The 27947-nt window shown below is 43.4% G+C and overlaps 1 protein-coding gene across 8 annotated transcripts in view; it reads right to left on the bottom strand.

Annotated features, from left to right (window-relative positions):
- Positions 1-27947, bottom strand: part of prdm16 (PR domain containing 16) — a 211768-nt gene that overhangs the window by 103798 nt on the left and 80023 nt on the right. The gene's annotated exons all lie outside the window — the stretch shown is intronic.

Raw genomic sequence — 27947 nt, 5'->3', positions numbered from 1 at the left:
GAGATGCAGACTGTTTTCAGAGCAGTTTTTAGGTGGGGTGGGGGAATCAGTGTTGGCACTTTACTGAGTTTAAGTGAAATTAGGCCTATAAAACTTCCTCAAGCACAGACACACGGCGTATCTGAGCCTCCCTTTTCCTGCTCCCTATCCTCCCCATCTGCCCTTTCACAGTAGGTGTGTTGTTTGGGTGTTGTGACAAGACTGGCTGCCTTTACATTAGCGCTGACATATAAAAGTTTGTATTTCCTAAACCAAGTTGGCCCACCGTGATTGGGAAAAAGACATTTATCTGCTGTGGAATCTGCCATGGAGACTGTGGAGCCATTCTTTCAGTCCTGGCATACAGCAACTTCTTTTATGCACCTTCCTATACAAGGCCTCAATTCACAGGAGGTGATTATGAATTGTGTGTATCAGCTTGTGGATGTTTACACTCACATGTGCCTCCAGATAAAGATGTCCACAAGTTTCTCCCTAAGACTGTTTATTCCTCAGTGTAATAGAATAACAGTTATCTGAAATCATAGTAGCCCATAGAAGTTCAGTCTCAATTCTTCTTACTCCCCTCTCACTAAACAGTGAACCAGATGGGCCATATGTGCAGCACTGTGCCATACGGAGAGCTTTCCTATATTAAGCTGTCAAGGGATCTGTTTCTCAGCCTCAGCAAATGGGAGCAATTACACCACAGATACTTACAATAGTGTTCTCAGCCTACTTACACATCATCTAAACCTTTACAGAAGCATCCTGTTCCTGAAATCAGTTACAAACAACGCAACAACATGTCATCCCCCACAAGAGACTCCTAGTCCCTAATGGCCAATCAAATTTGTCACATCATTTTGACTTGTAACTGGAGCACCCTTTTTTAAAAAAGTAAAGAAATATGAATAGAAATACAGAATGCGAAGTATGTTTAATCAACGTCTGATTGTGTGTCTGTGATAAATGACCATGTCAGGTCTTTAGCTTTTTCTCAGTATTTAGTGTTGCGCAGTCACACAATACCAACAGAAAATGTTGTCATTGTGCATTTCTGCAAACCAAAAATGTTACATTCTATATTCTACAATTATCATATCAATGTTATAAAGTAAAGTAGTTTTGATTAAAACAACAAAACCAGTTGTTTTTTAGCGAAACATCAACGGCATTTCCAGCAGCAACTGTGTCACCAAAACTGGGCGTTTTATAGCGAGACATCGCTGCCTTTCTCGCGGGTATTGTAAGCCCAAACGTGATTGTATCCAAACCATAATCAAGTGGTTTCTGTGCCTGAGCATAAGCACACATTAACCACAGTGTTATTGAAACGTATTGAAACTTTAAGTGTCATCCGCTACATAAAAATACACAAATGTTACATATCACTGGTGTGCAGAAATGTACAATGCCAACATTTATTTTGGTAAATGGGTTGTTTCATGACACTCTGTTATGTGTATGCCAGTTGCAAAGGGATGAAAAACTCTGGAAAGTAAAGAAACCAAAGAGTTGTTAATAAAGTCATGACAAGTGATTGAAAATGTGCAGGAATCTTTGATATCTTTCCCTATTGTGTTGAAAATGACTGTTAACTTGCTGCATGGAGTTTAATTTATGAGTAGACAAGAACTGTGGCCTCTATGAGGCATCTTGTGAGGGTATGCATGTGTATTGTATTTCAGAAACAGAAATGGTTATGCTTTTTGTAAAAAGTAGCCACAGATTCTGATGTGCTGGTTTCAACAAACAAGGGACTGATTACCAAACAGCCATTTTGCCTAAAAACAAACAGTTAATTTATTTAAAATGTATTACTTTCTGTTTTTTGTTTGTGGAATACACAGCATAGCCCTTCAAAGCAACAATTTACCCACTGGGTAAAGCAGAAGGGGTTTTGTAATGACTACTTAATAAAAAGAAAGACAAATTAAGTTAATGTATCTGCTCTGTAAGTTCAAATGTGCTTGTGACCTTTAAGCATGGCCATAGAAAAGATAGTAAAATAGAGACAGAGTGAGTAAGAGAGAGAAAGGGGGAGAGAGAGGACTTCCCCTTTCTTGTAATGCACAAGACCAGCTGCAACAGTTTACAAAACCAACAGCTTGGCTGGGTCGTCTAAAATGCTACCAGGCGTTCAACAACTATAGGACAATTTCTGGACTTTCCCCCGCTCTGTTCAGCTACATGCCAAGTGTAAATATGTGTGTGTATCAAATTGTGCAAGAGTAACCTAAAACTGTAGAAGACATGCAAGCAGACATGAGTGGTTTTACTGATGCCTTAATGTCTTTCAGCTTCAGGTGGGGGGTCGGGACGGTGTGGGCTTTCTATCGTCCAAACCTCAGTGTTGGGTCCAGACACACTGAGCTGACTGTCAGGAAAATGCTAATTATAATGCTTCCTGGCTTTGAATGCTATGCAATTGTAATCCACATTGTTTGTCTGTTGAAATGTTACCCAATGAGGATTTTTTTCTGTAAAAAAGATTGTTGCGTGAACAGGGTTTCTAGTGGGGAAATGCAAGGGCTTGTGCAATGCAGACAATAACTGTAGCAAAAAAGGCAGGTGGAGATGCTCTTTCAACACTGGCATACTGTATGTACACACACACACACACACACACACACAGACTTATATATGTATACACTAACACACATACCAGACAAATACAGACAGACAGAAACACACACAGAATAGCTTAGCCCTGCAGCAGAACCCCGCCAAGCAAATAAATAAGCTATTAATTAGGGAGGGAAAATGTGATTGGCCACTGACTGGTGGTGCTATGATTTATTGCACGTGTCACCGTCATCTCAAAGTGACTTTTACTCTGGGTCGGTGAGACAGGTCCAAATAGAGACTGGCCTATGTTGAGAGGGATAGATTTTCCACTACACACAGAGAGGTAAAATTGTCCATTTGTTCTGTATCTAGCCTGGTGAATGCTGACATGTCAATATGTCTTATGGAAAAGAGAAAACACTGAAGCGAGGGTAATTAGAAAGTGTGTGTAAGTGTGTGTCTGGGCACACAAACTTCTCTCTCTGGCCCATATGACCTCAAACATAAACAAATCCACTCGTGGCTTGATGAAAGTGCAGCCACCTGCAGAATCCTTCCACCAAGAGCTGTCCAGACCCTCATTAGGGGTGTGCGTAAATGTGTGTGTTTGTGTATGTGAGAATGTGTGTGTGTGTGTGTGTTAGTATCTCACCGTGTCTGTGGTGTGTGCTTTCACACCAGGCGGGAGGGAAAACCCCACCATTATTAGTGTTTCATAGCACAGCTTTTGTTATTGGACAGAGTCAGGAGTTTTTCAACACCACTTTAGCACCATTCGTATTGACATGCCATGATGACCAAGCGGAACAAAAGAAAACACGACGTGGGGAGAGACACTCAGTGAGTGGACTGCCTCATTGTTTTTACAAGGCCTGTCACAGCCTAAAACACATGACGGTGCGAAATCCCGCTCAGTTTATTTCCAGAACTCATTTAAGGGGAAAAATGCCCCAAGAGGGTTTTCTGTAAGGTCCGCAAAGCATATGTGGTGGTTTTGCATGTACAGCTCAAGTCAAACCTTCAGAGAATGACCCGAACATCATAACTTCTAGTCATACCAATGAGAAGGCTGAGAAACGCCACCCTTGCACCGGACAACTTTTCAATCAATTTCACTGGTGCAGACAAATTTCCAAGGTTGGAATAAAATAATGAGAGTTTTACCTCAGTTGGTGCACAATTCCTTGATTGTTTGGTGTAAGGCAGTCATAAAAGGTGGTCATAAAACTTTTTCTTTTTCTCGTCTTGACATTCTGACAAAATCAAACACGTTCAGTATTATCGTAAAATTTTAGTCTTGGCTCATGTGAATACTGAAGTTCAATGACGTGAATCTTGTCAACAACCAGTAGGTGCGCTCGCACTCTCCAGCACTGAACAGGAAGTAATGCACTGGGTAGAGAAACAGGGAGCAGACAGAACATGAAGAAGTCTTGGTTCTCTTATACCGTAGAAAAGGAGGAGAAACTGGTGGAGTTGTGGAGTGAATAAGAGTCTGTGCTCAATAGGACATGTATCTGATCCATGAACTGGCACTTATTTAAGTAGGAAATCTTAGTTTTTGAAATGGTTCACCTCTTATTCCCGTGGTCTCCTCCTACTAAAAAGCGCAGCTGACCAAAAGAGGCTGGTAGCAAGTTGAGGTGACAAAATCCAAAATGCAAAGTTTGCACGCAAATACAGTTTATCTTTATGGATCATACTGACGCTGAATAGGGGAGAACACTGTCGACATATGACACCCTTTATCTTGTGTTTATAGAGTGATGTTTTTATGCAGACATATGAAATTGCTAAAATGTCATCTTTCTTAAAGGGAGTTTTCTGTAATATTTTCCACCAGAAGCAGGATGGGAAATAATCTCACAAATAATCTAGTTTTAGTCTTGCAAATAGTGACAGTGCAAGATCCTCAGTCTTTACAAAACCTTATAGTCTGTGACTAAAAACTGACATTGTCTTTAGATTTGAGACAGTGTCAGACTTAAGTCTTTTTAAAGTCTTTTTTAAATTCTTCAAAGTCTTCTTCTGGTGTGTAGTTGGTATAAGTAGCCATAGCAACTAGAAGAGGACCTTACAAAGCTTGCTCATCATCATCTTCAGCAGGGAGAAGAAAAGGGCCCCACTTGGAGGTTTGCACCGTAGGAAAATGTTAGCATTCTGTTGCCAAAAACAATTCTCCTCAACTCTGGATAATATGAGGCAATACAGCAACACGGCCCAATGGATGGCTACGGATGTCACAAAGCCACAAGTTTCCAAAAAGAACTAGCAGCAAACAAACCTCAGGCCTTTTTGAACCAGGACCCTGAGTGACAATCCATTGGCTGCAAGAGCCACACCAAGAAAGCCACAAATTGAAAGTTTTGCTACGCATTTATTGGGAACTTCTGCAGCTTCTTGGCACGCTGACAGGATTTCATTGTGGTAGCAATGCCCTGGATGGGTTATTGATCTTTTTGACGTATAGATGGGAGAGGAAGCGGTCTTTCACTGTGGGTCGTGTTGAATAATAAACTGCAGAGAAAGTGCATTTATGTCAGAGAACGAGAAAGAGGGAAAAAAGAAAGAAGAATGAAAAGGGAGGCTCTGTTTCTCATTGCTTGAGCCTTTAAAATAGGAGCTAACCATCATGTCAAACATGATCTCAACAAATGGATCTGACTCCTCCAACTCCTAGATACTGGCAAATCTGATCGGAACACTATACAATCAATGAAACAGCACGACTGCTCCAAAAAAGGAAGAAAAAGAAGTGGGGATATCAAGTCGCCAGTGTTTTTCTCTGAGGTCTCCTGCTATCATCTGAACTCCCTGATAACGGACCTTTTACACGTTCCTGCCAGAATCTGTTAGAGACTGTTTGACTAAGGATACACGTCTGAATCAGTCTGCTTTTTAGCATTAAGTCAGATGGTGCCTGGTTGTAGTTCCAAGTCCTTTCCCTGGCTTGTCCTTTAAAAGGGTGTAAAATGGGGCTATTTCGGGACTTCCCAGAGATAGGGGCCTTGACAGCTGACCCAAAACAAGACCAGAGCTATGATTTCTTAAAAACATACCTCAACAATGAGGTTGCTCACAGGGCTTAAGTAGGGAGGTGGGGAGACTAAGGCAGGAGAGGAGGAAACAGGGTAGAAATTTGCACTGCTAAATACCAGGAAACTGGGCGTTCTTCAGATAAAATATATTTATGATGACTTTAATAAGCGGAAGAGGTGCTTCGGCCAAGGCAAACATCAAGGGGAGTCCTGATAGGAAACTTTCCCTCTTTGGCTCCCTCTCTTTCTCTGTCTTAGTTGATAGAGAAGGTAATTATGAATACAATCACTGTTTGATTCCTTATCTCCATCTCCGCTTTTCTATGAAGCTTAATGTGAGAAAATTATACAGGTCACTGGTAAAAGCAAAAGAAACTGATGCCAAAGGAATGCATGAGATGCCATTGTCTGAAAGAAAGAGGAGAGATCAGATTAGCTCAACACTTATCACACCACGCTAAAGCTAACACTGTTACCCAACCCTTCATCCAGATGGGTCCATGCAGGGTGCGGCCTGTGACGGAACTGAGAACTGTTGGTGAGATAGAGCTTAGTGCACAAAGGTTAGATTTGGAAGGCAAACACTCAGAACTATTGTGCGACTCTGGAAAGTCACGGCCACTTGTCAAACACAAACGGCTGATATTTACAGAACGAGCATTGACCCCGTATGTCCTAAGAGTCTTTGTGTGATTTATGAAGAAAATGCCATAGTGAAATATCCTGGCAGGGTTTGCATTGACTGTGGACAGGCTTGTCTCATCATTTCAATGTCCTGTATGATTCACAGGTCTTGCATAGACATGTGTGGTCTAGGCGCTACACATCATACGCCTGGTACAAATGAGCAGATTAAATATTTGTATTCATACAACTGACAGTTGTGCCGTTTGAACTCCTTTCTCTGTAAGAAAGTGATGTTACAAGGTGAGGTTTGCAGCAAACAAACCTTGGGAAGGAAGCTCTCTTTCTTGAAAAAGAGAGAGGGAGGAATGCAAAGGGAGGTGGAGGGAGAGTAGGATTCTGCAAATTTATTAAAAGGGTCATATTTTCATGGGGACCTTGTATGACCATCCATCACATGTCATCTAAGGCCCCTTATCCTTTTAAGGCTGTTGACTCTGAACTTGATATCGACAGAACCATACAGATAAATTATCTGCTTGGCCTTCGCTTTATTGATAAGTCATTTGGGCAGATGATCAGTAATAATCATAAGTGAATAAGGGTGTGCCGATAGATCTTCCGCTAGCAGATGTTGTGACAGCCGCAGGGTTGAGGCCCAATAAATAACCCTACCTTTTGGCCTAAGAGGATTGCCTACACAGCATCAGCAGCTGCCGTGGCATGCCTTTCAGATAATGATATATCACGTCCTCCCTCTTCATTTTGATAAAGGTTGCAGTTTATCGATATGTGGCAGCAAGGAGAAAAATAATATTGCCTTATTTCTAATGATCTCCTATTCTCCCTGTGACACGTATTGCCTCTGAGCAAGCAGGGGGTTATGGGAGTAAGATTTAGGGTCTTGACTCGAGGGCATATAGATCGAATCAAAGGTCATGCCACGGATACTTTTCATTTCCCATACCTCAGCTGAGCAAGATGCCTGCACAGCCTATGCATATATGAATGTTTACATTTATGCACTACATAAATCTGATATCGGCTTTTCAGCTCAGCAATGTCATATGTTTCATATCTCCATTTCCCCTTGCAAACTGAATTTGTGTATTTAGAAACATACACCAGACCACACTGTCTGTCCCTCTGTCTAGTGCCAATATGAATCCCTAATTCAAACCAGGAATTCCTTTAGGTAGGTAGAAAGGGACGCGGAAACACAGAGAGGGGGATCTCTCATCGCACCAGGGGCTTTTCTGGACAGCAGCCACTGAGATATTGTCACGTGACGACGGATAACTGGCGAGTAAATTGCATATCGTTTATCGGGGTCCGGCTAAATATTTACACCGTTTGCATATTTCAACATAAACAGAGGGGTTTTGGTAGCTTTTCATTCCTCTACTCTCCCTCTTTCTTCAAATCCAATATATGTACAGGAAGGACAAGCTGGCTCAAACAAGAAGACTGGATGTGGACACAAGTTAGACAGAGTGCACGACGGAGGGAAATGAGGAGAAAGGAAAATACATTTTGAGAAAGCTAGTATCTGTACTCGTGTGTGTTAGTCGGTCAGGCGTCCCCCTGCAAATCCATCCTGTGGCTTTTCTGCATTTTTGACCACACACACATACACACACATAGTACTACGAGCTTGGGTGCGGGCCCAAACATAGAAGTGAAAAGTCTCTAGTGACTTGGAGGCTAAGTGCATGTATATATGGGTCAGTGCCCAGGACAAGCAGGGGCTTTCTTTAGGGCTCCAAGGGTTTATACCAAGGTCAGGCCCTACACACGAGGATGATGATGATGCTTGAGAAGGCCAAAGCCACGCCGAGTGACTAGCTGATGAGATTTCTCTAGCAGATAAACAAACACGGCCTGACTGTGGATTTCCTGCTCAGAGGTATGAGTGTGTTTTTGTTTGTGTGCAACAGGGTACTTTTGAGTTATGAGTTTCATCTGAGGCAAATTATACACATGCTAGAACCATTACATAATTACAGTAGTAATGGTTATGCAGATCAATTATCAAACACCTCCCACAGCTTCTCTGTCATCTGTACACTCGAAATATCCACCTAGTTCTTTAGCCTGTCTTCACTTTCTCAATAGTCTTTTTGTATCGGTGTGGCCTCTGTGTTTACATGGAAGACGAAGAGCTTAGATGTTAGGTCATCAGTAGGACAGAGGTGAATAGTGTGGCGTGTGCTGAGGAAAGAGTAAACAGATCATCGTGTTCATAAGACACTCTTTGTTAGACAGGTAGTCTGTGTTTTTAGTTGCTTTCATTGCACCACTACGCCTGAACACACACTGTTTTCCAAATGTTTTATTAACCACAAAATGATCAACGCTGTCCTCCCTTTTACTGAAACTCACCAACTGTAAGAATAAAGAGTGTGTTTATTGCATCTAAGACTGATTTGCCATTCTACATTGACATTAACAAGTTAAAGGGATACTTTGTGGTAGGTGCTGATCAAATATAAACCAATATTCTGTTACTGTGCTGCCAAAGTTTCACCTAAAATGTCTTCAGAAACATATTGTAGTGCACTGTTTGGCTGTCATACGAGAACTTGTGAACAAGAAGTGGGTGCTTTACTGTATCCCGTATTGTTAAAAACTGAGGCTGAAAAACTGAGATCAAGCCAAAGAACTAGGCAGTGCTGATAAACCTTACCCCTATGACTCTGTAAGGGTTCATACCCACACAGGGTTTAAAGCCTGCAACTCCGTACCAGTCATTTAGAACTGAAGAAGCTTCCTTGATGAGAGGTAAAACGTCTTCAAGAAACGCAAGTCCAGTTGCCTACGATATAGCTCTCAAAATTTTAGTGCACTGTTTGGCTGTAATACAAGAACTTGTGAACAAGAAGTGGGTGCTATAATGTTTCCTGCAGTGTAAAAAACAGGCTGAAAAACTGAGATCAAACAATAGAACTAGGCAGTACTGATAAAATATGAAGCAAGATTCTGTTACTGCGTTACCTATTTTTCACCTAAAACGTTTTCAGAAACACATTTTAGCTTGCTGTTTAACTGTAATTCGAGACTGTTTGTTACCAGCCAGATACGGAATTGTTTCCTGTGTCAAAATGGACAAGCTCACATTAGGTTTATTGGTCTGGTACAGTTCATTCTGGCAGTTGTAGGTTTTCTAACTCTTGAGCGAAAGCAAACACCACAGCCTTTTACCTCTGTTTTCTCTGGTCATGTAGCACCAATTTCAAAAGTATTTGCATCTTTCTGCTGAGTCCAGTTTTAAGAAAAGACCATCTTTCCAGCAATGAAATACTCCCCAAATCACAAAACTTCAATCAAAACTTCTTCAAAGTTTAATTCAAGCACCACTGACTGAAGCACGTACACGATATAAATACCAACAATAATAACAGCAGCTTAATAGTTGTAATGGCTGCTATTAGCATGTGCATTATTTTGAGTATGATGTGGAGATAAAACACAAAAAGCATTTGTGTTTAGCAAATGGACTGTAACTAGTGCAGTGTTTATCCTTGTGATTTCTTTTGGTGGCCAATCAGATTATTTGCACGGTGGAAACATATAAAGACCAGAGCAGTTAGGCCGGCTGCTACTGCCAAAAGATACTGTCTGGACATACTGGCTACAAATAGTTTCTTTCACTGAGGTGGCAGTGAGGAATACATTTTGTATAGGGTTTACGCAAAGGGAAAATGAATGCCAAATACATATAATGGCCCCTAAATCATGATGACTGGTTATTTTTAAACCCTGTTCTTCCACTAGTCATTAAGTTCATGAAAATTTAAATATGTTCTAAATAACCCTACCCTACCTTCAATAACTGAGTAATACAACTGTACTTAGATTATACAACAAATAGTTTTGATAATTGGCACACTTGACAACCACAATTATATACACTAAAGTATTGAAAATTATACTAATTTGAAGAGCATCAACAATTCAAAACACCAAGGTAACATTGAGAAATGATTGATCGAACCCATTGTGCAAATGAATCCTCCACCATTCTGCTCTCATTGATTCACTCAATCTAACATTTGTTGCTGCGCAGCAACCTCTTTGGGGCTCTCGTGCTCCGTGTCCAATTTTTTTTCTTTTTTCCAACCCTCCCTCTGTCTTTCTGTACACACACTCTATTTATCCTTGCTCTCAAGAGATAGCAACATTTATCACCACGAGAGCTGTCTCCAAGTCCACAGGATCAACCCATCACCTCCACAATAAATGTCAAGCTGTCATGATTTATGCAGCTAATGAAATTGATTAGATGGCTACAATGTCCCAGAACACTGTAATCGCGTGATTCACTACTGTCCTGTTTACTCAACTTGCTTCGGAGATCAACGTCTGTATGTCTGGGGATGAAACCAGCACTGGGTGGTTTAAACAGGTTGTGAGACATCTCGTCAACCACGGCTTGACAATGATACAGTTACATCTTTGGAGCCTCTGTCATCAGTCTTTATGGTTTGGCCTTGAGGACTCTTCAGAGACGATATAATTGAGTGGAGATAATGTAGCAGTCCCACTCCCTTGTACAAAGGCCATTGTCTGATGTTTTTGCCATCAAAACCCAAGATGAGTTGAAGTGTCACTGACTTTGATAATTTCAGGGCTGGTCTCAGACTTCAAAAGACTGCGTGGCAATGATGTTGCAAAAGCGATGATATGATGCTGCGGGCTATCCTGGGGCACTGAATGGAAAAACTGTGGACTTTGTGGTGCGAGACACTGCCAAGTAGAATTTGAATATCTGACAGATACCTCATGTCATTCCAAAGTTCAATCTCTCTTTTGACATATAAAACAAGTACTCTCACATCAATACCAAAGATCCCAATTTTGAGCCCTGCATCAGAGGCGTGTCAGGCTGCCAAAATACATGATACTTAATCAAAGATAATACCCACATCTAATAATGTAGGTTAATGAAAATATCTATTCACCTGACCTTCGGGCTCATCACAAATGAGTTTATTAGCTGGGCCATATAAGGTGAAGGCCCTTTACAACCCTGTTAGTGTGAAGCAGAGACTATCTCTGTCTGTGAGATTGATGTTGCCTTGCTTATCGAGCGCTTCCGTTATCAGTGAAACCCTTCAGCAAGGAATACCAAGTCCCATTTGCACATTTTAGACTTGAGACTCATCAGACTTCACAGGTCTTTATCATCGTCATCACCAACTGCTGAAAACTCTTATCATTATTATCTTCATTGGTGGCAGTGATATCGGTTTTATTTTCTAATGCAGAGCTGTCATCCTCCTCCTGGCTGTTAGACTAACAAAGGTATGACATAAGCAGATAGGATGCTCTGCCGTGTCCTCTGAACCCTGGTTTATAGCTGTCTGTCTTTCTGGCCAGTCCATGGGATGATGACAGATGACTTTATGGGGGGAGTTGCATGGTCACAACTTGGAGCTGGGACTTTCCATTAGTCATCTAACTAGAGCAATCAGCATGGAAAATGTTTGCGAACACCCTCTCGACCCTCTTTTTGTTGTTTTTATATCTGCAAGGCCAGAACGTAAGCTATTCTTCGCCCACGCTTTAGTCTATTTCAATAACAAGAAGAAAAAACAAAAAAAGGCCAAACAAACTAAAAGAAGGGAAGAAACTGAATTTGGAGCCGTCCACTCATTAAATTTCTTCTCATTTTGGACCCTGCGGTTGTAATAGATGACTTAGGGAGAGAGTTATTGGACAAAGGAGGAGGGAGGGCGAGGGGCGAGCTCGGTGAGAGGAAACTTATCTGTCCTTGGGCTGTGGGACAGAACACAGTGCCGGCTTTATTCAGCGTCTCGGCCCTGTCGTTAAGGAACGATGACACACTCCTCCAGGCCCACATTAATCTTTAACAGTGTGATTTCTAAAATAACACCAGTGTTTTCCCTAAGGCACGTGGGGAGAGAAGGCCCTGCTCAGTCCTGCCGAGCTCTGTCAAGGCTTTTTTTTTCTCTTTTCCCCCTCACTGTTAACACTGCATAGGAGAGAACAGGGGAAGGGGTTAGAAAACTAAAAAGATGGACAAGACTTTAAACGGAGAGAAAAAGAAGAGACAGTGAGCATAAAGTGGAGCTGGAGAGGATTTGGTGCTACGTCACCAGCCCTTGACCTCACTTACTCACCCTGACAGTGGCAGCTCCAGTGGCTCCCTCGCACCACACATTATTGTTGTTAACAGTGTTATCACAGGGCTGCCCTGGGCAAGATAAAGACTGTGGCTGCTGATGGGCCTTAAGTGAATGAGGGACTGGCTGCAGACACATAGACAGAGGGGAGTGTCAGTCAGCTTGCCTCTGGTTAATGACAGTGGAGAGATAGAAGCTGAAACAACATTTTGTGGGGAACTGAGTGTGTGTTTAACAGCAGGCTGGGAAAGGGAGAGCGGGAGAATTAGGACAGTGCCACTAATGTTGTTTGGGTTTTGGGAGCCAGACAGGAATCTCTCTTTCTCTCTCTCTCTATCAGGGCCGAGGGAGGCAGCTTGGCCGCTTGCTAGTGACCATTACACAGCATGATAGCGCTGTAGCTTTGAGGTTTCCCATCAGGACAAGCAGGGGGCTTCATAAGGCACAAAGAAAAAGATGGAAGATCTAGTGAGCTGATTCTGACAGATAACCGAAGCCAAAACCACAAGCTCACGAAGCCAGTGGATTCTTGCAAACATCTTGTCTCACCAAATAGCATCTCTCTCCCTTTATCTCTTCTCACCCGCTGTCTGGATACAGTATATCTTGTTTCACAGCATTTTCAATTCAGTAGATGTGAGACTGATAGGACCGCTCTCTTTATAAGACTTTTTAAGACTTTTTTTAGGCTGTTAAGCTGTCGGATAGGCTTATCCTTTCTGTAGCATTCAGTAACTTCCATGTGCGTTTCATTTCTCATCTCCTCCCTCCTTCCTCTGTCTCCTTTCCGCTGAGTGCTCCACACAGTATACAGAAGGTCGGGCCAAGGCTAACATGTATCTATAATGTGTTCGTCTCAGGCAGCCCCCTGAGGAGTGGAGCGCTGCTCTGGCTCCTTGGCACAGTGGACAATGTGGGTGTTGTGTGGAGGAGCTGGCTGGCTGTACACTCACAGACGAGTCAATCTGGGGCCACTGCTGAACTGCTGCCTGTCCTGCCGCTCTAGTGCCTCAATAAGACCCCTCTTCACTGACTTAAAAAAAAAAGCGCTTCCCTTATTTGTTTTGCATTAATTTTTTAAAAAATGACTTAAGTTTTTCTTCTACTCCGCATGCTGGATTTGATCTGTTCTCACCCCTCACACTCAGTACAGCATGCTTTCTTTTATGGGCTTGTGTGTCTCTATAAGTGTGTGTGTGCCTACATGAGAGTACTCCTTTTCACAGTGCTGACACCCGGCAGATTGAGACATCAGGCGCCTGCTCGCTGTGGTAAATTAGCCATTCTTCTCGCAGGCTAATTGGAAATCTAAATGTTTTGCAGGGGGAGAGAAGAGCTGTGAAGGAATGCGCACTGCCTGGGAGCGGAAAATCAGATTACAGATTTTCTTTTTTCAATATTTCTATTCAATGATATTTTATATGAATTTACTCTGATCATCGCAATGTTGAGGGAAATGCAAAGAACAAAACATAGTTAGCGAACACTGGATACTGGAAGGCAGTGAACAACGTTTATCAAGAACCCTTTGTGGAGACGTATTCCCATCCTGAAACCCTTGCCACTTTTAATGAGCAAACACTCAAAGCTCTGAATTAGAGGCAAATACATTTCCATGCATAATGACCCAACCACAAAAAAGAAAAAAAAAAGAGCATTAATTACAGTGCCTCCATCTACATAATTCAGAATAAAATATGAAACAAAAAATGCCACTAACACTAATTGACTAATTCATCACAGGACCTTGTTGGTAAATGTTCCTCCCTGCTTGAGTTGTTTCGCTAAAATGAAAATATTTGCATAAAGTTAAGGTTTGAGGCCCACCAGTGAAACACTGAGACAAAGTGAGAGTGAGACAAAATATTGTTAAACAACAAAGCATTTCTTGATGTAATAATTATGAATACCACGACAGTAATGAGTTGAGTTAAGGTAAAGAAAAAAATGGATCTCTTCTTTGAGAAAATAGCGATTTTTTTGTAATTAATGTCAAAAACATGTTGTCGTTGCACAGCCGCAATGTATGTTGTACACAAAAAGGAGCAGATGTATACATTTCATTTATTAACTCTGTTTTAGGAAAAGATTTAAGCTTTTCATGTGCTGTTCCAAAACTTAAAAACAGCACATCTTTGCAATGCTAAATTTCCTGGCAAACATCATCTTCAAAGTATCCTGACAAGTCAAAGTGGTGTGACTTTGTTCTTTAAAAGCAGACAGTCCTGTGAATGTGGCCGGAGGCTGGCCCGTGCACAGTTATGGGCGGTACTCCCTGTTGTTGGGGGTGAGTTTGAGGTGCTGGGAAAAAAGGGCTGTGCATTCACAGTAAATGAAGCCTTGTGAGTAACCGTGGAGAGAGTACTCCTTAACTGATGAGTCCAGAGACAACTTCCCAGATCTTCTCTGCCACATGGAGACACCCACAATGCTAAAGACCTACTGCCATCTTTAGAGCAAACCACAGAAAGCTACTGAATAGCTCAGTTTTAGCCTCAGCCATGAAAACAAATCTAAACACTGTGAATTGCGTTTTGTCTTATTCCACAAAATAATTGGCAGCAGCAGGTTTTTGCCTCTTTTTCTTCTCCGTTCAATATGAATAAATGCGACAAGCTTCTGATCCCGGCTTTTCAGCCTATGACTGTTTATTTATCTATTTCAACTACACCCAAGGGAACAAAAGGCATGCAGAATGGCCACTGACAGCCATGTCGAATATCTCTTTCTGCCAAATCTGGCTGTTTTCTCTCACTGCTGTCACTTGATGTCTTTATGCGAGGCTGAGAGTTCACCACTATGAAAAGGGTGGGGGCGAGCTGAGTGAGTGACCCCCACAGGAGGGGAGTATTAAAAGTAAAAAAGAGAGCGAGAGCAAGCGATGGATGAACCAGAAGGCGGGAGAAAAGTAGAAGGGGGAGAGGGGGCACCCCTGCCGGGTCCCAGGCATCTCGGCTGGCAGTCCCCATCTTGGCTTCAGACGGCTTTTGTCAAAGAGGGGAAAAGAGGGTCTCTTCTTCACTTGGGCATGGGACAATAGACGTTTTGTCAGTCAGGGAGGGGGTGTCGGTGGGGGAGTATGGAGAGATGCTGAAAGAGGAATAAAGCCAAGGACCCATCTTCACAAGGGGTGGGGTGGCGGCGGTGGGCAGCCCTTTGGGACTGGGCAGATGTTGAAACGAGGATGATTTATTAGCCTTAGTGTCCTTGGTGGCACTTGGCCACCATCCCAGATTTAGGAGTGAGAGAGAGTGACTGAGAGTAGGAGACACAGGGAACAGGAGGAGGAGGAGGAGGGCAGCTATGTATCAGAGACATCTTAATACCTTCTATGGGCATGGGGCGCTTCTTGCTCTCCGACCGTCATGGTATTTTTGCCCGATTCTCTTGTAGAAAAACAACTTGGTTGGGAGTCATCTGCATCACTGAGCTGGACCTTGTCACCCAGCATTACCCTCGCCCTCCAACACAACCTCCCCCCGAACAGACCCAAACACGCAGACTGTGTTTGCTGCCCTCGCTGCACCACCACCATCACCACCATTGCCTCCCCTGCTTATATAAAACAACAAATTACCAAATTAACATTCCCAACAGCCCCTACTCTCCCTTCACAGTTCTGGGCAGAGGCACTCTCAAACTTGCCAGAAAACAAGTGTAAAAGAGAAAGCATTCTATGGGTGCATGTGGCTGTGTGTGTGTATGTTTGTGTGTATTATGCATGTTTTGCATGCGTGTGTGGTCAGGGGCATCTCCACTTGTTGCTTCTGTTGCTAAAAACAGAAAAAAAAAATAAAAGAAAGGATTAAAAAAGTGTGTATCCGTGCAGCTGCAGATCCCCATAGCCGTAGCCCTACACCAGGCTGTAATTGGGTGGTGTCACATGTTTTAAGTCACAGCGTGTCATCCTGTCATGCCACCCATGAAGACCCATGAGCCTAGTTGTGTGTGTGTGTGTGTGTGTGTGTGTGTGTGTGTGTGTGTGTGTGTGTGTGTGTGTGTCAGAAGCTACTGGACCCAAAGCAAGAAGAAATAGGACGCATTCCTCGGTGCAAACCTTCCTTAGCTGATTTCCATTTTTTATACCGTATGAGTGCCCCTTTCCATCTCGCCCTTGGCTTCAATCCAAACTCTGCAACCCCACTCCCTTTACACACACACATTTTCTCTTGAACTTGACCTCCCAATTTCTCTCCCTAATTCCTAGGGTTCTCTCTGTCTTTTACTCTCCTTTCCTCTCTCCTCCCAGCAACATTTAATCTTGCGACTTGTTTGTCCACCCCATTTCCCAGCCCTCTGCTGACAAACTGTAGGAGGGTTACTTAAAGTAGTGAAGGAAAGTTTGGACAGCTTTCATCAAGGGTACCCCGGGGGAAGATTGATTGGCAAAGTAATTTACTGCCCAGTGTCCGTTCGGCACTCCTTGCTCTCTGCCTCTCTACCTGCCCTTCTCCTGATCTGTCTATCCATCCGTTCATTCGTCTCCAACTCTTTACAAATCCATACCTGCTGCCTGGAGGTAAAGGTCTCAGTGGGAGTGACAGTGAGTGAGTGTGTGTGTCTGTATATGCGTGTGTCTATGACAAGGTCTGCAGGTCTGCATGTAAGGTGGAGAGGTTGGAGTCTCCAATGTAACCAATGTCCAAGATGAAAAAGACTGATTGTCATCTGGTGGATGAAGAGATTGGCTAGACGACTGTGACTGTGTGTGTACGTGGTGTGCACGTGCACATGTGAAGATAATAGGCATGTGACTTTGGAAGTCTGGGTGGGGGGCAAGAGCTTTTGACATGAATGAGAAGGAGGGTCATCTATCATCTAAAGAGAAGGGTTGAGGAGGGGTTGGAGCAAAAGGCAAGAGAAAGGAGAGAAGAGGTTGCAAGGGGTCAAGTCTCCGTCACTCTCGCTGTCTTCTGTTCTCTCACTGTCAACCTCGTGGCGACTGACCACTCAGCAGACTCTACTCCAGCCTTGCTGCGGCTGTTCTCCCTCACAAACCGTTCCCCCCTTTCCACGGGGCCCCCGGAAACTTTTGTTCCGTTCATTAGTACAACAAATACATACAGATGCTTGGGGAAGGAGGACGCAGAGAGAAAGGATTTCTAAGCACATGCTCCCTCCCCAAAATGACTGCTGATTTGGAGACAATCTGCTTCTTTGTAAACAAACGGCATGCCGAGGAGCTCATGCGAGAAGTGGTCTCATTATTCAATGTAAACGTGGACAGTTAAGTGTTTAAACAGGGTATTAGTGATAGGATGGTCTGTGATTTGCTTTACTTATTTTCAGGTTAATAGTGGAAATGCAGGATGGAAAAAAAGGGCAAATGCGGCATGTGACAATGAAACGGACACCCATGAGTTATGGTAAACTGACAAGTGCGCGTGGGACGTCTAGAGATGCTGAAGGTGCTGATTTTATGGTTTGTGTGTGTACATGAGTGTCTTACATGTGTGAAAATCATGTGAACATGTCTGAGAATGAGTCCTTATGGCTAACGTCAGCATCACTCCACCGTAATCAAGTTTAATTTCACCTAAGCAAAGCTCTGCCTCTCCATTTGCTCTGCCTTGATAGCTACCAGTACATTCGGGTTAATGACTTTTGCTTCTGTGGTGTCCATCAAAATTTCCACATCAGCAAAAAAAAAGGAGGGGGGGGGGGGGCATGAAACATCTATTTGCCTGGTTCACCAAGGCATGATGAAATGATTTCTTTCCCATGGAGACATGTCTTGATAGGAAGAGAGGCAGCCAACTTATACCAGGGGTTAATGACGAACATGGAACAATGACTGTGTGTGTGGGGAGTGGTGATGAATGGAGAGAAGCAGGGAAGATGGGTCCGGGGGCACAAAGACTGGCATACATGTCCCTCCACCCCCCAATGACTGCTCCATCCAAACTTTTTTTTACCACTCAATGGCCGGTTTTCTCCTGTGTGTCCCATGAATTATGTAAACGACTATGGAATCCCTTTCTTCCCCTGGCTGGAGGAAGGCAGGAAGAAAACATAGAAGTGAGTAGAAATGCCTCCTCCTCACTTTTCTGTCTTCCTTAGGCTGCTTCTGAACAACCTTTCATGTTGGCAGTGTGGGCCTGGGTTTCGGATCTGCGGCCATGTGAAAGGATGGTGGGGGCGCTGAGTTGGTGGAGGGGGAGGGTCAGGGCACAATGACATATACGACGAACCGAGGAGGCAGGCAGGGAAAGAATGCCGGCCTTGTTGTTGGACGGCTTGACATTGATTAATGAGAGAGAGAAAGACAGAGAGAGAAAAAATAAGAAGAGAGGGGTGGCATTGGTATAGTAGGCCAGACAGGGGGGAGTTGGACTTTCGTAGGGGTGAGAGACTCCGGAAGAGCCCTGGGCTGCACTGCTGATCAGGAAGAGGGTGGCTGCAGTGCAACGCCGGCCATCAAAAAAAAATCTGTGCTAGTGTGTGTGTGTGTGTGTGTGTGTGTCTGGTGACTATTTAGCCCGAGGGATTGTCTGTCTTTTCTCATACAGAAAAACGCATGTAGGCACACACAATTCAACATAGGTCACATCAATCCTCATCCATCAAAGCGCTCCTAAAAGGCTGCCAACATCATCACCATCATCATCATCATCATTAGGAGTTGCTTTGTTGTCACTTTGTCACACACATCTAAAGATCTCAGCTGCTCCATCGGGAGGGGAAACAGCAGTAGTCTGAACTCTACGGTGCATGGACCTGAAGTTTGTTATCTATGCATATTATATACACCTGCTAGCTAAATTCAAAAAAACGTAAATTGAAACTCTCTTGTATGACTTTTACACCCAAATTTAAGAGGCGATTTAAAATAAGCAAATACAGGGTGTGGGGAGAGGCCTTGGCACCATCAACAGTGTCAACAGTTTATAGATGGAGTAGTGAGCAAAAGAGTGTTATGTGGTGTGAGAACTTTCAATGGACATTGTGAGAGTTTTTTCCTATAGCAAATTGTAAGGGAAATGAATTCAAGCTGACACAGAAGAGAACTGATGACTTTCACCACCCATCTTTTAAGTCTACAATAAATGTTTGATACTAAAATGACAGGTTTGGGATTGGAGTATCACTTTATAATCCTCTGCAACACATAAAAGTACCCAAACTACTGTACCGTTTACACCTGTTGTAAAGTATCTTCCTGATTTTTCGTCCTTCCAAATTAAATCCCCTTCCATTTGGTGTCTATGCTGACTGAGCATTGTTGACCTTTTCTACACCAGGAGCTACTCCAGGCCGCCTCCGTCTCCAGCCAAGAGGGATTTCAAAGCCTCTCCTGGATGTCCCAGGATCCTTTGTCTCCACTCACATCTATAGGTAAGCACAGTGTGCACCCCCCTCCCCACCACCAGCCTCTTCAAAACTCTGCACAATAGCCAGATTTCCTCCCAATTTGCTGGTAGAGAATAGGAGGCTCAGGAACTCCTTTCAGTAGCTTTGAATGGTGGGCCTAATTCAGACTCAATCTTTGGGTTTGCCAGGCCTCACCCCAACCTTACTTGGCCTTACTTTGGAGCTCCTGACTTTGGCTAATGCTAGGGCAATCCCACTGTTGAAGGACTTAGGCTTGTGCACATTTGTGCCTCTTCTGCAAAACACGCCGCCTTGCATTTATACTTTTGTGTGTGCCAACTGATATTTTAAATCTTACTTGCTGAGGGTAAGCCAACAGAGCACATAAGCTCTTTCTCAGTAATGTTATGCTTCACACGCTTACACTCATTTCCATCTGAGAGCTTCCCACTACAAACCACAGGCCTCCACTGTTTGCCATCCCTGACTGGGGAGTGGAACTGGCAACTTTTTCCATCACAGCCTCACTTCTCTAACCTCAAAGTGACCAGTGCTCCTTAGACATATATATGTGGTGAGTGTTTGCATGTTTTTTTTATAGACTTTGAATTCACTCTGCTGACCATTTGTTCTACTTGACCTCTCTGCACTCCTCTCTGCCCCAATTATGCAAGCGCACACGTCCACTTTGCATATTTGTACTTCTTTTTTTCCTGACACTCTTGAGGTCAGTTCTAATCAACCACCCTTCGGTTGTACACACACACGCGTGCACAAACACACACACACACACACACACACACACACACACACACACACACACACACACATCTTTCTCACCAGAGTTCCTTAAAGACGCCCACCTTCTAGGTCCAAGGACTGCTATTAAAGCAATCAGGAGCTTTCTAAGCTAGGTCAAGAGCAAGGTGCTCACATGGGGATTCTGATTTGAATTATGCAAAGGCAGGAAAGGGAGAGTAGGAAGAAAATAGAAAGGGAAGGAGACACACAGAAAGAAAGATGGGAAAGAAAACAACGTAACCTTTTGTAGTCACACATAGGTGAAATCTTGCAGGGAAAGGAAACAGTAGAAGTGAAAGCGATAAAGGTGGGCAGGTGACTTCTGATGAGACAAACGGGACTGAAACAGTTAGGAATTTAAAAGATTAGACTTAAGTCGAAAACCCCGACCTTCAGACCTGATGAAGCATTAGGAAACACGGTGAGGACTGAAATGGTGGGACCACACGCAGTTGTGTGTGTGTGTGTGTGTGTGTGTGTGTGTGTGTGTGTGTGTGTGTTTGTGTGTGTGTGAATATGTGTCCGTGAGATCGGCTTTCCCTGTGGTCCATTCAGTGTCTAGTGGCTCAGGATACTGAGACAAGAGGAGCAAGAGGAGAGAGAATTATCTTGAAATACGACTGGATCCTGTGTGTGTGTGTGTGTGTGTGTGTGTGGAAAAGAGACAGTGAGAGAAAGAGTCAGTAAGTGAATGGAGGCAGTAAACACGGTAACTGTAGAGCTGATATAGTAGCGAGTAGGGAAATGGGACAGGCAGAATAAGTGTGCCTGTTTTGTGTGAACCGGGCATTTTATATGTGTGTGTGTGTGTGCGTGCATGCACATACTGTTTGTGTCTTTATGTACTTGTTAATGCACGTTCAACAGTTCAAATCAATTGAAGCAATAATGGATGACTTCACATGCTACAAAGGAAACAAACAAAAACAAGCAACATTTTTTCACGCCTCTGGGTTTAAGTAGTACTCTGAAATCTTTGCTTTATTTTTGTGAAGAGATGCTTCTGTTAAAGTTTCATTTGGTACTTCTGAATTCTGTGAGCACCAGAAATATAGTTGAATTGACCTCCAGTGAGAAATAATGTTTAGCTGTTATTTTTTTGTTGTAATTTGGGTCAATCGGTCCTTTAAAGAAGGAAGAGTTCAATGTTATTTAAGGTGCTTACATCAACACTAGTTTTTTGTCGGTGTTTGGAGAAACAAACAAAAAAATAGCGTGAAATAAAATCTAACATTTGTACTGAAAAGCCTCTGCAATATGTGAAATGTCTAAAAATGGAACTAATTTGTGGAAAAAAAAGGTAATTATTGCACCGGTGTCCACATATGTCATTGTACCCGTGTCCATTGTGTGTAGCTGAGCGTCCTCTGGCCAAGCCTACCCTGTGGTGAACATAATCATGGCCCTGTCGTCCCCAGGTTAAAGGCTCACTGCTGGGTGTTCTGGCACTAATGCAGCGCCAAACTATAGGGGTCACATTAGCCCCGGCTACTTCAGCATGCATTATAGCAGAAAGAACTCCATTCCCCATTAAAAGCCACCAGCAGGCTATGATGTGGGCCTACCTGTGATGGCCTAAATGAGTCACTTAATGATAGCTGTGCTGCGGCGAAGGAGTGCTCAGACAAAGAAATACTGATTGGATACTGATTTACTGCGAGGGTCAGAAGAATATGAGTCAGTATATCATATCAGTTCTGTCACTTTTGTCACTTCAGGAATAGCAGGGGTCCAAACTTTGAGTGGTTATTATTAGAGATCACATACTTTACATACTTTTTGTTGCTTTTTGTCACATTAATACACTGTGCAGCCTGCGGTGAAACTGGATGTGCTTTGAAATTTTGACCAAAACTTCCACAACCTGTCTTTATGGTATCACGTTCATGGAGACTAAGTTCTTATACAACAATAATGAATGCCACGAGTTCACAGCATGGCTTGACTCGAGGGCTGGAACTAACAGTTACTTTTATTATCAGTTAAGATAATCATAAAGTACTTTGACTGTTAAGGTTGAAAAACACAACACAAGTGCAGTCCGTTTAAGGCTCATTTATCCTCCCTTTGAGAACAAAAATAGATACGCTCATTTCAAACACTGTGATCCTCACTACCCTCATACCTCAAGGCATTTCAGGAAACTTGCACAAATACTGATGAAGTGAACGCAGAGTACAGACAGAGGGCTCCATCAGTGTCTGCATACGTATCTAACGTTCAGCTAAAATGAGCCCTTACCATTCATTTGTCTCATCCAGTGGCTTTCAAACTTTTTGTGCCCAAGGCACACCAAAGGGTGAGCCAAAATCTCAAAGCACACCTGTATTTATATCTGTGCACAACTGCTTCTATAACATGTGTTATCACTCTTACCAGAACATAAGACAATGGGTGCCTCTCAAAGTCAAGGAAAGATCCTCAAACAGCCGAATTTCAAAGAGGCTACATCATCTAACCCCGCCGAAGGACTGTTCCAATGTCAAGGATCCTTCCGAATTTCACCAAGGACCGAGTCCTCTTTTCAGAGAAATTCCACGTAAAGTCGCATGACTCTGATAATACTACCACATTTGTTTAAAATTGTACAACAACATTAGACTTTTTTCTCTTTTTTTTCCAGTGGTAAGTGGTCTTAGCTGGTGCTTTGTTGTAATTTGCTCCGTACAATAAAGCGATCCATTGTCACACTCAGAGCTTTCTCCTTTAAACTGTTATCATCTCTCACACTGGCTGCCAATCAGGGCTTGTGATGTGTCACGCGCTTATAATTCTCACATGCAAACGGCAACAAAGTGAAGGTTTTTTTTTAAACTAAATTAAATTAAATTACATTTTTTAGCTAGAATTTGCTTCTTTATTAGGAAATGGGTGTGTACAAGAAACTGATACACGCAATTTAAAATGAATTCATAACTTTTTGTAAAGGCCAAGTTGAATATTGCAATAATAATGTTTGGTTATCACAGAATCCCACTGCACAGCTGGCATAGCATCACGGCACAACATTCGAAAAACACTGGTCTAGTCTACAAAGCATCAAAATAGTCATTTTTAGATCATTATCCAAAGCGCAAAGTGACATCTTCAAACTGTGTTGTCCAACCAGTGGTTGAACACGCAGTGATAATTTACATCAGGGACAAGCAGCAAATCTCGACATTTGCAAGGCTGTAATCACTGAATGTTTGGCTTCTTTTTTTTTTGATAAATGGCTGAAATGATTAATCCATTATCACAATTGTTGCTTTTCTAGACTATCAATAAACTAATTAATCAATCGGACGATCATTTCAGCACAACTTGACACTGATAGCTTTGCAAGCTGCAGGCTGATATATTATCAGTTTGTTTCATATCCTTCACTTGATGTCTACTGTGTGTTGTGTTTTCTCATTCATTTTGTATGTTGATTTCATTTTCTTCAAGTGAAAAACACAAACCACCTGTGGGTCACTGTGAGACTACTGGAGCTCTGTTCGTCTTTCTATGAGTTCATCTATTTATCCAGCAGACCAGGAAGAAGGCCCGCAACATCCTGGAGGACAGAAATCAACTCCTGCATTCCCCCGGGTCCATCAGCAAGGTCAAGTGCACAGCAAATAGGTTCAGAGCCTCCTTGGAGTCTGGGGCCATATGGCGGGTAAGCAGCATGATTAATGAGAAATCTGGGCTGATATTAGGGTTAATTGACTGTGTTAGTCAAGCCTTGGATATGGCATTTCTTGTCCTTTGCACTACTAGTGTTGACAGCAGAAGTTACTAAATGCACTTAGCAGACTTACAGTCCTTGTAATGACTGTGGTTGTATTTTAATGCTCTCATATTTCCTTTCTCAACTGTAGCTGTCAACCAAACATGATTTTCTTCAAATGTACTTCCTCTGCTGAAACGATCTTTCTCCCCTAACCTCATTTCTCTGTTTTCCTTCCAGTGCCTGTAGCTTTCTGTGTCTTAAACGTATTGCCTTATTCTCTGGAAATCAATAAAGTTGAACTCAAATGAACTATCTGAATATTAAATACCTGATTATAGTGTTTATTTATTTGCCTGGCAATTAAAGGAGAAATCTTGAGCGTGTCATTCAAACAGATTTTGGTTCATCTCTGTGGACCTTTAGAGGAATACTGGGTGTAAACATCCACGAAAACTTTCTCAATGGATGTTTGTGTCCTCGCTGAGGGATGTGGGAAGAGAGGGTGAGTGTGTCCCAGCAGCGGAGATGAGAAGAGGGTAAGTGAGCCATGTGGAGGAAGCCAGAGGGTGAGTGGTGATCTGTAAGACGATACCCTGCTACCTTCCCTGACCCCCCTGTCGGGCCACTCTGTTACCTGGACAAGATGGGAGGTATTAAGTGGCCCGCTGTCCCGCTAGGTTGAGTTGCTGATCCGCTAGCCAGAGAGGAAAGCCAACCCCTACTCCCATCTTCACTTCAGTGGGAGCGTTTGTTTTGATTTTTGTCCTCTCTTTCTCACAGACAAACCTGAGAGGCCCAATTTATCTGGGATAGAGTGAGGGGAAATAGGGCGCCTTGCCACTTGAACACTAGAACTTTAAGCCGGCAACGGTTCGCCGACTCTCTCTGCCAATGTCTTCCTTGACTGTAACGCAACGCTGACATACACAGAACAACAGGGGGCTTTTGATAACACATTGACAGATTAATAAATAATACATCATTGTAGAAAATTAAAAAAGGACGACTAAACATTCTGGTTCTTTGATGGATTTGGTATCAGAAGAAAAAAAAGCAGATGTAAAGTGGGATCAAAAGTCATCACCTCCACCATGTTTTTTTTCTTTTAAACTAGAGGACATCTCTACATTTCCTGTGAGGAGTCAACAATTTGCGCGGGTGCCCACCCACATCTTTAGGCCGAGCAACACAGGGACTGCCGAGAGAACAGGAGGAACAATTTGCTCATTCTCAACCAAGACATGGGGGCTTTGGATGAAGGGAAAAAAAGACACCCAATATCCAAAATCCCTCTCTCAGGGCCATCATGTGAAGAATTCCCCCTCTTCTCCTCCTCCTGTGCCTTCCCTCCCTCCCTCCTTTCCTCTTCTCTTCTCTTCTTTTCTTTTTTAATCAAGCCGTCTGGGGTTGTCAGGTCTTTTGAGACGAGGACTCCCAGCCATGTGAAAAGTTAATCCCTTGTGGGCCTTCTTCTCCGTGGCGCTCATCTCCCTGGGAACACTGGTGGTGGCTTGCAGGCAGGTGGTGTTGGGCGGGGGGGAGGAGGGATGGATGGAGGGATGAACACGGGGCCACCCTCACCAACAGATAGAGTGGTGCAGATTCTCTCCGATCCTCCATCACTGAAGCCCACACCTGAAATGCCCCTGTCCTGCCACATCACCCCTGCCCACACACACACACACACACACACACACACACACACCACAACCTTTACTCTACATAAACAACACTTCTTTCCTCCCCTTTTCTCCACCATCATGCCTCCCTCCACCTGCTCTGTCTCAATCCCCAACTCCAAGACCTTTTGATGAGGTTCCCTGCCTGACCGACATACGGCTAGAATAGAGAGTGGAGAGGATTTGCAGCGTGAAGAGCTAGTCAAGTGGCTTCTGAAGGATGACAGTGGTTCACAATGGAGAGGGTACTCCTGTTGCATTGTGCCCCAAACCTCCACGACACAGCATCGACCCCCACCCAATCCACCCCCTTACCCAGCCACTTGGCTTCAACCGTTCCTCTCTCGCCGTTTCACTGTGTGTCAAAGCAACAATCCCGACAGACTCCTCTTGGGCCTTCTGCCAAGGAATGAAGGACATGATAGATAACAATGGAGGTAAGACGAAGGGTTCAACGGTCCTTTTGTCAGGATTCTCTCAATGAGCCGTTTCAGGGACGTCAACAGCAAGTACCAGGAACTCCAACACCAACTGTCCCTTTTACGTCAGAGAAATCATATTTCTGGCTTTAAGGCAGGAAGGTCAGAGAATGTGGTTGACAAAAGCTTTCTCTCTCAGTCTGAAGGAGACAGAAAAGAGCACACTTGAATGCTTTGCTTGCAGTGCACTTTTTCCTCCTCAGCTTCCCTCTCAGAGCAAAGTGCCATTGGAAATATAGACAGGCTCAGTCAGCCATCTTAATCCCTCTCCCCTGTCCATCTCACGCTCACTCAATCCACCCTGACCCCACACACTCTCACTCTTTCACTCACATGCACACACACTCATTGGTCCTCTCCCTCCCACTTGATGTGCCCCAAGCCTCCCCTCCACCCACCCTAAGAAAAGAGCTTGAGGCAGAGGGAATCTCTGTTGGAGGGGTGTACAGAGCGAGATTTGGGAGTTTGTAAAGGTCAGCGCGGACTTTGTTCAATCTGAGGGTTTATCTCAGCAACAGCAGGGCAGGACAATGGGGCCGCTCGCCGCGCAACAGAAACCCAAGCTGTGGCAGCTAAATTACTTCACTGATAAGGCCGAATTAGAAGCACTGGGACCCCGGAGGCCAGGAAAAGAGGAGGGAGCAACAAGAAAAGAAGGAGAGGAGAAATAGAGAGGAAGGGCACATAAAGATTGAGAGAGGGGGTGGAAAAATCAATGAATCACAAAAGAAAAGATCTGAGTCTGTGATCTTGGTATAATTAAAGCACATGCCTTGTATTTTGTCATGAAAGCACGTAATGTCTAATTCACAGACATCAGCATTTGACAGTACATTGACATGCAAAAAAAGGGGGATCAAAGTCTGCTACCTGCAAGCAATGTAATATGTTTGTATATAAGTGTACAGCCAAACACAAGACCCCGCGAGGGATGGTCAGAAGGCCTTGTGGTGATCCATCATGTTAATGCTAGACAGAGGACTGTGTGCTCTCTGTGTGTGTACTTGTGAACACATGTGAAAGTGTGCCAGAACAAGGGTAAAGAGCTGAAAAGAGAGAAAAGAATATGGAAAGTGGTGTAAAGACAGGACGTGATGATTATGCCTGTCACGCATCCCACACTCCACGGGAGAAGAGGAAGCATTGGAACAAAAAATACAGTTTGTACTGCATGAGTAGTTTGATATGGGCGCCATGCCTCAAGTGTGTGTGTGTGCGGTTCACTGTGTTTGCTGGTGTGCTCTTGTACTGTACACTTGTATGTTTTTTTTTTCAGTTGTACTCCCTCTCTCCCTGAATAAACAACACTGGCCACACAACGTTAAAAGCACTTACAACTTGTTCAAAAAGTGGCATTGTGAGCTCTCGGCCAGCAGAGGGGAGCAGGCTTTGTCACCAGAAACACTCCGGCTGAATAATATAACAGCAGACAAACTGACATATAAAGATGTTCATAATAACCTAGTGTGTCAAGTATTTGATCTCATAGAAATGGTGCATTACTTGTGTTACAAGTGTTAGGAAAAAAAGAGGACATACATAAAGATAAAAACAAGAATAGTAAGATTTTCTTGTCTTGCCAAATCATGTGATCCAAAAGATAAAATTGCAACAGTAACATT

The sequence above is a fragment of the Epinephelus lanceolatus genome, chromosome 8 (assembly GCF_041903045.1).
Source record: "Epinephelus lanceolatus isolate andai-2023 chromosome 8, ASM4190304v1, whole genome shotgun sequence".
NCBI classification, from domain to species: domain Eukaryota; kingdom Metazoa; phylum Chordata; class Actinopteri; order Perciformes; family Serranidae; genus Epinephelus; species Epinephelus lanceolatus.
Note: the sequence above shows the minus strand (reverse complement) of the source record. Positions and strands in the feature narration are given on the sequence as shown.